The sequence below is a fragment of the Micromys minutus genome (assembly GCF_963924665.1).
Source record: "Micromys minutus genome assembly, chromosome: 19".
In the NCBI taxonomy this organism is placed as follows: Eukaryota; Metazoa; Chordata; class Mammalia; order Rodentia; family Muridae; genus Micromys; species Micromys minutus.
In genome coordinates, this window is record NC_137954.1 from 22,254,236 (window position 1) to 22,265,410 (window position 11,175).

The 11,175-nt window shown below is 41.3% G+C and overlaps 1 pseudogene across 1 annotated transcript; it reads left to right on the forward strand.

The window, feature by feature from the left end:
* The first annotated feature begins 892 nt into the window (after positions 1-892).
* LOC308433036 (NEDD8-conjugating enzyme UBE2F-like) lies at positions 893-1,437 on the forward strand (annotated as a pseudogene). The gene has a single exon. The product of its transcript is annotated as an NEDD8-conjugating enzyme UBE2F-like (transcript).
* Positions 1,438-11,175: the final 9,738 nt, after the last annotated feature.

Sequence of the window (11,175 nt, forward strand, 5' to 3'; positions counted from 1 at the left end):
GGTCACATGATGAAGGTTTCTTCACTAAGGACACGCATGTATTGGTCTATCTTACTTTATAGTTGAGCTGCGTTTGTTGGGACTACATAGAAAGAAACACACAAAATCACTTTTGGTGATGTGCTGCAGTTTCTTGCTGCTTCCTTGCTGATTGGCAGAGCAACGTCAACTGTGACAGATTCACATGATGAGACAAGACACATGCTAAGGCAAGACCTGTGGAGGACACATGATGTTTTGGAGAGAGAATAAAAAACGCTTGATGCACAGTGGCAACCCTGCAGTGCAAGGGTTGTTAGTCTCTTGTCTTTGCTGATCTTCAATTCACTGAGAGAGATACAGTTGAGAACTTCTCCTGGAATTCCTCCTCATCCCTCCTGCTGACTCCTACTTAGGCTGAGGCTTGGCTGTCTCTGCTAGGTAGTGCCACTGCTGCTGATTTGTGTCTTTTATCCAAACTTTACCCAACTGGACCGCTGATATATCCTTGAAATGTTTGTGAGTGGATCAAGCTGCTGCTGTCAACCTGAGAATTGAACTACCAATTAACAACGCAGATGGGAGTTGCTCCAAATAACCTTCCTAAACAGGTCTGCTCTCCACCCCACCCCAGCCCACACCATCTCCCTGTACCCATTCTTTTCTACTACCTCTGGTAGGTGGTGGGCTACAAGGGAGGTTAAAGCATTTAAGAACTATTATTAAAAGTAGACTTTGACATGGTCCCGCCACCGGGACCTGATGTGGCTGTGAAGGCCAGCTCAACTTGGTGCTGCTGCTGGCCAGGCATGGCTTTGGGTGCCGGCTTGCCTTACCTGATTCATGGTGCTCAGTGTCTGGCCCTAAACCCCGCTCTTGCCTGTCTTCTAGAAGAAAGGTGGCAGTAACGTTAATGCTGTCAAGCAAGCTGAAGTGGGGTTATGCTCTCAAAGGATCCCAGACATCAGCCTCCACATCTGACTTTGCTCGGAAGCTTTCTTCGAGAGACAAGTTCCTTGTTAAAGAGGTTGCAGATTTGAAGCTAATTTACTTTGTACATTTGAAGTATATTTTCTTGACCCAAACAAGCATCATTGCTTCCAGCTGACTGTAATCCCAGATGAGGGTTACTACCAGGGTGGAAAATTTCAGTTTGAAACTGAAGTTCCCAATACTTACAACATGGTGCCTCCTGAGGTGGAATGCTTGACCTCACACCCCGACATCACAGAAACAGAGGAAATATGTCTAAGTCTACTAAGAAAACATTCAATTGATGGCACTGGCTGGGCTCCCACTAGACCATTAGTGGATGGTGTTTGGGGATTAAACTCTTTATTTACTGATCTTTTGAATTTTGATGATCCACTGAATATTGAAGCTGCAGAACATCATTTGTGGGACAAGGAGGATTTGGGGGACAAAGTGGATGAATACATCAAACGCTATGCCAGATAATAAGAGATCTCAGGTCTGAGAACCTTGTCTCAGTTGTCCCTGAAGTGAAACAGCTTGAGGTTGTTCTGATAACAAATATAGTTTCAAGGTTTTTTTTTTCCTCTGATAATCAAAGTTGTATACGTGCAATGTTTTTTGCTGGGGAGCAATGGGAGGTGGGGAGTCTTACAAAGGGATTGGAGTGTCATTGTGATGTTTATTTTATATTTTGGCTTCTTACCTGTTATCATATGGTGATGGCCCAAATGATTAAAAACAATCTAGGCTTGAGAGCTGTGTCACTAGCCCCTATAGGAGCTGAGGGTCCCAACAGGTGTGACCCATTCAGGAGCTACAGTATTAGCAGGCACCATCTCCTGCAGTTGCCATTGTTGTTGGAGGCCACGGATTATAATAGCTACCAGGTGCTGTGGCTACTGGTGGTCAAAACGTAGAACACAAAGCTTCCAACCTAAGTATCTATGTCTTAGTCATGGTTTCTATTCCTGCACAAACATTATAACCAAAAGTAAGTTGGGGAGGAAAGGGTTTATTCAGCTTACACTTCCATATCGCTTTTCATCACCAGAGGAAGTCAGGCCTGGAACTCAAACAGGAAGCAGGAGCTGATACAGATGCCATGGAGGGATGTCACTTACTGGCTTGCTTCCCCTGGCTTGCTCAGTCTACTTTCTTTTAGAACCCAGGTCTACCAGCCCAGGGATGGCACCACCCACAATGGGCTGGGCCCTCCCCCCTTGATCACTAGTTGAGAAAATGCCTTACAGCTGGATCTCATGGAGACATTTCCCCAACGGAGGCTTCTTTCTCTGTGATTAACTCCAGCTTCTGTCAAGTTGACACAAAACCAACCAGAGAAATCTACATATATAGACATTGGGCATCTAAATCCTGGTCCCTACTTCTCAAGATTAATGCAAACTCCGAAGCCAGTTGGTCCGGTTCTTAAGGCTTCAGCATTTGTGGGCCAGGGTCTACCAACAATAGATGAGGAGCTTATCTATTCTTGACATCTATCTGGATAGAACAGAAGGACCTTAGCCAACTAATGGGAAACACCAGTACCATGGACCAAAGCTCAAGAGAAATGAAGCAACAGTTCAAGATAACCCTCTTACTTTCATCAACTTAAAAGAGAGCAATCCGAAATTCAAGTGTTGAGAAAATTATTACAGCTGGACAAGTGCCTTCAGGAAGCAGAAGCAGAAGGATGACTCCATGTTCAAGACCAGCCTGCTCTATACAATGAATTCTAGGCCAGCTTAGGTTATAGAGTGAGAATTTGTGTCAAAAATACAAAAAGAAGGACTACAATTATAAATATGTATTTTGTTTCTTCTTTTAAGGTAATATACATGCTAGATACAGTGGGTTTTTATATTCATTAGAAATAAGGTACCCATCCCCACTACCCCAAGTTCATAAAACAAAACTATCTTTCATAGAATCAAACGCCCAGATAGGCAAACATCTACCAATTTACCAGTTCAGCTCAGGAATATGAAAAAGGTAAGCCTGTTAAGCTTCTCCTGATTTTTTTTCCTTTTCCCTGCTCCCAGATCCGTGAGTCACTGTTCTGTGTGAAAAATATTTAGAGAGTGAATTATCCCTTGGCAAGGCTGCCTTTAGACAGACTTCCCTATCGCTCACAGAAATGACCCTTATCTCGGGTGGTATTTTTTTTCTTCTGGAGGAATGTCTTGCAGGGGCATTTAATCTGGTCCAAAATAATTCCTCAGGCTTCCCACGGGATTACTGCACTGCTCTCCAGCGACTGTGGAAACACCAGGGCCTGCCTCATCTGGGAGAGAAGGGGCCCTGTTTATTTTCTTGCCTAAATAATGTTGGTCAATCTTATCAGTTTGCTTTATATAAAAATCTCTAAGTTGTGATTTTATTGAGAGTACTGATTTAACATATTATAATAATAGCTATTCAAGAAGAGAAATGCTTAGATTAGAATATTTAAAATGTGAATAGTCACTATGCATCTGTGTCAAGGGCCTATTATCAGGGCATTGATATTCAGACTATATAACAATAATTGTAATAATATAACAATAATTAATATTATCCAGATGGAAAAATAGGCAAAGGACTTAAACAGACATTTCTCTAAAGGTTTTTGGTAAATTGGCAATAGGCATGTGAGAAGTCTCTTAATGTAATTAATCATCAGGGGAATGCTAACTTAAAAGATCATGAAAAATACCATGGATTATCAAAGGAACATGAGTTTATACTCATTAGTTTGGCTTCTATAATAAAACAAAATCATATCTGGCCTGTTTGAGCATTTCTGTTACTGCAGTTATCTGAGAGGCTGAGGAGGAGGGTGGTAGGTTCAAGGTCAGCCTGGGCAACTCAGTGAGACTCTGACACAAAGTGGGAAATAGAAAAAAGTCTGGGGAATATAGCTTAGTGGTTAGTATGTGCTAAGATGTGGGAAGCCCTGAGTCTAATTCCTGGTACTGTAAATTGACTTACTGACTAAATGAATGAGTGAGTGAATGAATGAATGTGCAAACAAGAATAAGAAAAAATATTCTGGAGATTGTGTTCAGGACAATATCATGGTTGTTCCTCAAAAAAAATTTTTTTTAAAGATCAATGTGTGATATTGTGCTTTGTTTTTGGGTGTAGGCATGCAAAGCATCTAAGGCTATCAAAGAGAGACGTGAGTTAAACAGTCAGAAGGTGGAGTGACCTGTGTCTACCCACAGACGACAGGATAAACTGTGTGCTCTACACAGTGACTGTGGTATTGAGAACACCATTCAACCTTTAGAAAACAGAAATCCTGTCCTGGGGGTTGGGGATGGAGGGGAGATAGATCTGAGCAAATTAAGCCAACTACAAATACTATGTGATTAAAAATGCTCTGTGATTTCACGTATAGGAAGCATATGGATAGAGTAAGTGGATTTATAGAAAAAGTATCGTGTGGATGTGAGAGATCGGAGGGAAAGGACAATGTGGGCGTAGAGATTCAGTTCAGTCAGGGGAAAAGAATCCTGGGGCTGGGGATCTGACAGAGCAACGTGAGTCTACCTCAGGTCACTGAATTGCCCATAGGCAGTGGGAACCATCAGGAATCACATGTAAATGTAAAATTGTATTCTTCTCTTAAAGCGCCCACTTCTCTCCATTTTCTTCATATGTTTATTTCTCATTTGACCTGGCTTACTCTATAGACATATTTTTTTGAGCTGCCTTATACCATGTAATGTTCCAAAAACATGTTTTCAAAGAAAAGAATCAATTTCCATGATGCTTCTTTAGGATAGGATGACAAAATGTTTGTATGTGTCCATAGCGACCATTACCACTGTCTTTCTTTGATATGTGTGTGCCTCTCTCTAATTAGCTATGGCGACCAGGGAAGCAGATGAGGCAGGGTGAACGCTTCTCTGCCTGCGTGCCTGTGTGAGGAAGTGGCTGAAGGGTGGAGTGTGTATTTTGGTCAAGAAAATGTTTTACCAATGTTTTCTTTTCCATGTTGGTCATAATTCAGTCATCCCAGAAATATAAATATATTTGAATTTGAAAGTATTGTTGGCTGTGAAAATACTGGCTTCCTGTTCATCTCTCTAATAAACAGTATAAGGGTCTTCTTTTCTATGATAAATAACTAGCCGTTATACCAATACACACAAACACACACGAAAACACATGAACACACGGGGCAATTTATGTGTACTTAACTTTAGGATTAAGGCTAAATTTGATGACCTTTAATCCTAGCATTTGGGAGACAGAGGTAGGTGGATCTCTGAGTCTGAGGCAAGCCTGGTCTTCCAGAACAGTATGGGCCATACAAAGGACCCCTGCTTCAAAATAACAAAAACAAAAAAGCAAAACTAAACCAAAACAAAACAAAAATTGGGAGTTAGGAATTCGTTTTGTTCATTAAAATCGTTTTGGGAATCAGTTTTCACAGTGTTTGATTTTCTAAACATATTGCCTCCAACAAGAAATGGATTATTAAAATAGCAATAATTATTATTCTGTTTTCTCACTTTTGCTCTTTGAAAACAAAAATGGGTCACTCAAAACTATCATCAAGCCTGTAAATGTAAAAGCAGCTTCAGGGCCAAGGATGCTGCTCAGATGTAGAGCCTAGTTTAGCATGGATTTGGGCTCCAGTATCACTACCAAGCCAATCATAAACAACGCAGTCACACTAAGGGCTGCAGTCGGTCAGGACAGCTTTATTTTAGACACATCACTAGGCAGAAATCCACCTCTGCACTAAAATGCTGCTCCTTAGGCTATGGAATGTCCCCAAGGCAGATAACACAGCCCTGAGAGACATCTGTGTCCTCACGTCCACATGGATTCTCACTCAGCAAGGGGACGGAAATGACGGAGGTGACTTACCGATTCCTATGCCCCGAAGAAACATTTGAAGGATTTTCAGATGACTTAATGAAAAAGGAGTCTAGTCATTCTAGGTGACATGTAGGGAGGCGTGACCCATCTCTCCATCATGTTTTCTTAGAAGAGAAAAAGCAGGTATTGTCAGCTTTGTCTAAATATGGTAATAAAGGTAACAAACATTCATAAACTCAAATTTGTTAGAACTCTGTGGAGCAGAATTTCCCAAAGTCCTAATTTCCAAAGATGATCTCACACACACACACACACACACACACACACATCTTATTTGGCTTATGGAAAGAAAAAAATATATTTATACTGAAATATATATAAATAAATATATATATATTTATACAGTATATATATATATATTTGAGATATATATATAATTGAAGTGGGTTAAGTGTTCAAATTTTTTTGAGACAGGGTTTCACGTCCAGCTTATACTTTTGTTTTTTAAGTATTTTAAATTAAATTTTAAAAGAATTTTATACGTATTCCAGTACATTTGATTATACCCACCTTCCCCATTACTTATATCTTTTATTGTTACTTTTCTACCACTTTTATGTCATTACAGGGAACTCTCATTCCTTTTCATGTGTGTGTATGTAGTGTTTTATTTTAATAGGCATTCCATAATCTGTACAAGTGGTCATCACATAATGATCAGATCATAACTCCTTTTTCATGCCATGATTGTTGGAATAGCTGTGACTCTGAAGTCCTTAATATCTTGTGCTTGCCCAGATCACCGACCTCACCCCTCTTACCTCCCCAAGTTCTTTCTGTTTTTAAGCTCATGGCTTGCCGCTTAAGTCCAATGTCTTCCCTGATCCTCCAATCAAATCGCAGTCTTCTGCTATATATGATCTCTAAGAGTATATGACCCACTGTCTCTTATATTAATTGCACTTTAAATAGATACATCAGAAAATGGTATTATTAATTTAGCATTAGTCACTGCTGCCTGGCTGAGCTCTTCAAGGATAGGCATATTTATCTCGTCCCAATCTCTCTTCCCCAGCACCCAGTTGAGAAGTTTGTATATAGAAAGGACTTAATAAACGTTCATTAAATGATGGACAAGGAAGACGCTGTGTGGGTCACAGCCACAGAAAGCGACTTCTTGCACTTCCTGGCAAAACTGCGTTCTTTTGCATCCTTGCTTTTGCGGCCCTAAGGAGGGGACCCACATGTTAGTGGGATGCTAAGCACAGACGTGGCATTATTTCTGTCATTTAACTTGCTCTCAAAGTAGCTGCCCATTTTCATTCACCATCCAGCCAGAGATGTCGGGTCGTTTCTAAGAACATCAGTTAGAGAACAGCTAAGCACAGCTTGTAGCACATGGCTATTCCTTAAAACTTGCCTGCAAGCAAACGTATCATTGCATGAAAAAATTAACTTGCTTATGTCACGTACACTACCTATGACATGTTGATTTAACGTTCTGGGAAAAAAAAGTGTTTTGTTTCTTCAGTGTAAAGAGCCAGTCTAGAGGCATATATTAAACCCACTCTAGTCCTTGCCCAAATATGGTGACAGAACACTCCAGGATAAGGCACCTAGCCTGGATTTATAGCTTGTAATCCAGACTGGGAGAAACAAGATCCCAGTGAGTCAACGTGTGTGATTGTTCCAAAAGTCTGGACGGACGCCAGTCATTCATAGCTTGCTATTTCCAGTGAGATTTCAAAATGAGCTCCTTTTAGTCATCGGTAGCAACAACCAAGAGATATAAAGTCACAGTAGGGCCTTCTAGCTAAAGACGTAAAGTACACACCCATGATGTCTAAAAGCACCTTCTCTCTATCACATATGTCTACCGGAGTGTTTAGAACGGAAGAGTACCCAGGTTGTAAAACCTGACAAGACAGGAATTTAAAACAAAGTATTAACTGTTTGATATAGGATACGGAGTCCAGGAGACGTGTCAACACGCTCAGAATTAGAATTTGTATGGTCACAATTTATTTTGGGGCATTTTCTCGAATGCCAGGTCAATATTTATAGAACCTGGGCTGAACTGAGTGGCAGCCAGTTCTGTGTGGCGTGTGGCTGCTTTAGGTGAAGATTCCTGGATGTTCCCCACCTCTCCCCATTCCTCCTAGCTAAAACCATCCTTTATACCTGCAGAGTCTGGAATTTGCCATTCTCCAATTCCTTAGGGGGAGAGGTTCTGCCTTCTTTGAAAACCTAGACACTCCTTGAAAGACCATTGCTTCTCGGGACATCAATCACTCCACCTTATGTAAAAATGAAATATACTATCAACTCGAGAGCTTACTCTTAACCCCTCAGACTAAATCCTCTGTTAATTTTAAGTCGGCAGTATTTGCTTCAGCCTGTGTGAATAGGCTTGCAGAAGTTCTCATAAGGTGACTTGCAGTTTAAAGCAGACTCATGCATACACTGTCAGCTTTGAGTGAAAGAGAGGGGTGTGCTTGGAAGCAATTGTCAGACGAACCCAGTGCCACATGGTACCCCACTCATGTCAACAATCAATATGTATTGATAAAAGTTGTATTACATGTGTTTATTGTGCATGTGCACATGCATGTGGGTGTGTGCATATGTACCACAGCATACAGATAGAAGTCAGAGAACAACTTTCAGGAGCTGGTTCTCTCCTTCCACTGTGTGGGTCTTGGGGATCAAACCTAGGTCATCAGGTTTGGGGCAAGCGCCCTTACACTCTGAACTATCTCATCAGCTCAGGAAATTCTAAGGTTTGTTTGTTTGTTTTTTGTATTTAAAAAACTTGTGTGTGCACACACACAAATGTTGGAGGAGGCCTTAGGTGTCATATCCCCCTGGAGTTGGAGTCACAAGTGTTGCGATCTCTCCGACACTGGTGCTGAGAACGTGACTCTGGTCCTGTGCAAGAGTAGGACGCACTCTTAGCTACTGTGGCTTCTCTGCAGCCTCCGAAATAAAACGTTTCCACTGAAGAAGCAGAAGTGTGGAACATCAGCGCACGTGGCGATAACGTGAAGACGAGAGTGAGACAGAAGTACGTTGACCAGGAAACAGTCTCTTTCCCACACGGTGCTGATGCTGGGTTTGCATACGTTTGTTGGTTGGAAGAAAATGGAGCTGAAATGATTAGGAAGAGCTGGGGGGAAAATCCACAGGTACAGTTTGACAACACCGAAACCCACAGAAAAGCGAAGCAACCAGACAAAAAAAACATCAGCTCTATTTCTACACTAGAGCATCTTTCTCTACTTTTCATGTTGGAGTAGACAAAAGCTCTGACACGTTCTCACAAATGAAAACACTTCAACCAGCAAGCCACAGCATCCTTTGACATTTTAGGAGTTTGTAGCACTAAACAGCATGCACCAGAGATTCAGAAAGGCACGTGTTAGAGATTGGCTGGTTTAACTACTGGCTTATGTTTCTGTTAGCAGCAACTGGTAGTATTTTCACACTGACTTAGTCTTGCAGAACATAAACCTGTATTATGACCATGCCTTCGTTTTCTTAAATTGAAGTTGACAATTCAACCCCCCTGTCAAGTTTCTGCCTATTGATTTTCATGTCTAGATCTAGAGAAATCTATATGATGTCATGGGGCGTGTCTGGGTGTGGTGACATGTTTTGATATGCAACCCCACATTAGGACATCTCCCTGAAGCAGTCAGTAATGAAGTTCAAGGCTGGCAGGACAGCTCACTGGGTAAGAATGCTTGCACCAGACCTGAAGAGACAAGTTCCATCCTCGGGATCTATGTGCTGGTTGGTAGGTGGAGAGGACCAAGTCTCTTGACGTTGACCTCTGACCTCTCCATGAGCCTTGTGGCACGTGCACCCACACTTGCTCACAAAATAAATACATTAAAAATGTAATTTAAAAACCTAAGGAAAAATATTTACATTATGCTGCAGCTGGACAACAGCTGTCTTTAGTAAACTCTAGAAACGTTCGTTTGTGATAAAAAAAATTTATAATCTCTTAACTGAAAATCACTATCATGATTTAATTAGCTAAACTTTCATAGTCATAGAACCCCAACCTAACCCTAAATTTTAACTATCAAAATAATTGTCCACGTAGTCATTCACTTCCCCTGTTTTTATGGCTTATATGATTAGCGGCCTTAGAGTACATTTCCTCTTAACAACAGATTTTAAAGGCATCATTGAATTGACTGTGTCATTTGTCAAATTTGTACTCTTAGTATTTTTTATATTATTACTCTTTCTTTTTCTCCAATCCTCCTTCTACTTTCTGCTCTCTTCAAAGCTCCCTCCCCCATTTGTGTATTTTGGTTTATAAACCAGATTCTTACACATCTGTTTTCTTACATATGACGCTTTATTAAGTATGAGTTTTATATTCTCTAAATGCTATCACATAGTAGACCATGTTGAATTGCTTCCTTTCTGCACTCAGGGCTCAGATTGCCTCTGTTGCTATGTGTTGATGTGGCTCATGTTTTTGTGCTACAGAGCCGTTTGTAAGACGCTCTTCCCACAGGTAACCTAGTAATAGGTGGGCATCACCTCCAATTTCTGGGGGCATGAGAGTGGCATAGTTTTGTCAAAATGTGAAGAGATGGGTGTTTTGGGGAAGCCATTGGTGGCTGTAATGTTGAGTTTCCTTTCTTGGTAGGAGTTCTAGATGGCCATAAAGAGAAGGCATCTGGCTCTAGAGAGCCTCCAGCCAAACAGGTGGCTCTCAACAGACAGCTGTAGACTCATGACTGTGAGCCTAAAGGTTAAAGCAGATGAGGCTATCTACAAGGAATGCTCAGCCTGTGATGACTGAGCTGTTGAAGGCAGAACTCAAAGGACCGACAGACACCCAGGATAGCAGATGCAGGGACTTGTGGGACAGATGAGATGTAGCAATCCTGCACAGAGATACTATATCAGATTGGTCTGTAAATTATTCTCTGTGAGCCTAATGGAGCCAGAGGAAGGAAGGAATGAACGAACGAACAAATGAACGAAGGAAGACTTCATGAGAACACACCTATACTTCTCTGTTGTGAATTGTTTGTGGCTATTTTCCTTCTCCAAGGGCAGAGTTCTGTGGCATCAACAGAGATGGTATTGACCTGCAGAAAATATTTACTGTCTGCCTTTTTACCAGAAATGCTTACAGACACTTGAACTAGATGAACTTGAGCAATGAGCCAAGGATTGCTGGGATTCTTAATATCTCTCCTTCAGCTTCTGGAGAGGAGGCTCAGAGCTAAAGAGGTTAAGAGGTTAAGAGCACACACTGCTCTTCTCAGTTTAGTTCCCAGCATCCACTCCAAGAGATTCACAACTGTCTGTAACTCCAGCTCCAGAGGGATCCAATGCTCCCAAGTTCCATGAAGAAAAAGATAACCACAGAGAAGC